Source organism: Ciona intestinalis, unplaced genomic scaffold (genome assembly GCF_000224145.3).
Source record: "Ciona intestinalis unplaced genomic scaffold, KH HT000219.1, whole genome shotgun sequence".
NCBI lineage: Eukaryota > Metazoa > Chordata > Ascidiacea > Phlebobranchia > Cionidae > Ciona > Ciona intestinalis.
Window position 1 is genome coordinate 10,964 of NW_004190540.1, and position 1,698 is coordinate 12,661.

The 1,698-nt window shown below is 39.5% G+C and overlaps 1 long non-coding RNA gene across 1 annotated transcript; it reads right to left on the minus strand.

Annotated features, from left to right (window-relative positions):
* Positions 1-381: 381 nt before the first annotated feature.
* Positions 382-1,698, minus strand: LOC113475322. The gene is made up of 2 exons (XR_003397068.1): positions 1,045-1,698; positions 382-518 (listed from the first exon to the last, which is right to left on the minus strand). It is a non-coding gene; the product is annotated as an uncharacterized LOC113475322 (long non-coding RNA).

The window sequence follows — 1,698 nt, forward strand, 5'->3', positions numbered from 1 at the left end:
TCGTTGATTTTGTTCAGCACAGTCGAGTACGGTGACGCAGCAGTTTTTCGCGGATTTTCAAAGTTAATTTTCGATACGTACGCCCGAGTTTTTTTTTTTTACATATATACAGCGAGTATCAGGGAGACGTAAGGAACATTTTGAGACCAAAATTTTCACTGGTCACCAGCGGCAGGATTACCTCTTCCCCCGGTACTACATTATCCAAATATCCTGAACGTGCTTTAAACAACTAACAACGGCCTATGGGAATCGTGAGGATATGGTTCTATAATTCTTTGAATGTTCTTTGTTGTGGCCGGAAAGCGACATAGGTTATACCGCGGGTGTCCATGCACCTCGTACCAGCTTACGAGTTAACCATGTGTGTGCTGTAATTACTTTTTAGGACTTTTTTTTATGTAAGGCCGACTATTCGGGCAGCCCATTAATGGTCACTGAGTTAGAGCAATTCCCGTTAAGTATCTTGCCCAAGAACACATACACGCCCACAATGGAAGCAGCGACGAACCTTGAACCTCTGAGTTACAGGAAGGCTTGCTACAACCTACTAGTGTGTCACGTCGCCGGGTCTGTGAGGAAAAGGTTGTTTTGGCGATCAGGCACAGGTGATTATGTTAACGAGGAAAAGTCCAATGGTGCTAATCCTGGTTAATGGTCGAAGGCAGAGGTTCGTAGTGGGAATTGTAGCACCTTACACTATTAAATTAGGATAACATAAAATGTATTGGTGCAAGTGTGATGTCACAAAATTTCCTAGAATATTTTTTGATGAATGAATTAATGTAACTTACTTTATCCTCGAGTGGCCGGAAAACGACAGTCGTTATCACACGGGTTTAACACCTCATGCCATCCTCGCGTGGCCGGAAAACGACAGTCCGGGTTTAACACCTCATGTCAGCTTACGAGTTACCATGTATTTGTGGGTGATTATTTTTTTGGGGATTTTTTTTATGTATGGCTCTGATTAATTGGACAACCCATTAGTGACCACTGAGTTGGAGCAATTGTTAATGGTAGCAGCGACGACGAGCCTTGAACCCATTACCTAATGGTTACAGGCAGGCGTGCTAACCACTCTATGCCACGGCGCCGGAAGTTCCTAGAATAAACGTCAATCAAATGTGGTGTAGTTATAGTTGACATGGGTTCATTTTAAAAAATTGAGGAATTTCTGCTGCAAGAAAAAACTGCCAAAGAACATTCTTAAATTTTGTGCCACATGGGAAATATTCGTATACCGCCAACTCATCTACGTCCACGCAAAATATTACTTCATGACATACAATATATTGTTGCATTTCTTTATTCAATGGAATTAATATATAAACGTATTTTAACGTTTTACAGTAACCTGTTGTGTGTTCACAAATATAATGCGTTGTAACGGCAAACTAATATGTTTAACTCATTCCGGTTGCTTTTATTACAGGAAAGTTTTATATCTAACAAAACAATTATACTTCGTAGACTGGAGTCAATGTTGTGGCTGTTTTATTTAACTGGTCCAATGCAACAACTATTCAAATTATAACTGTGACGCAAGATGAATATAAAAATTTAAAATGGCATTTAATCTCTACATTCGCGTCCAAAACATTCTTTAAACATTACAGAAGTTGTTTGACAGTAAAACTAATCGCACAATCTAATTTACGGGAATACGGAAAAGACGGGAAAAACTGCAAACTAATT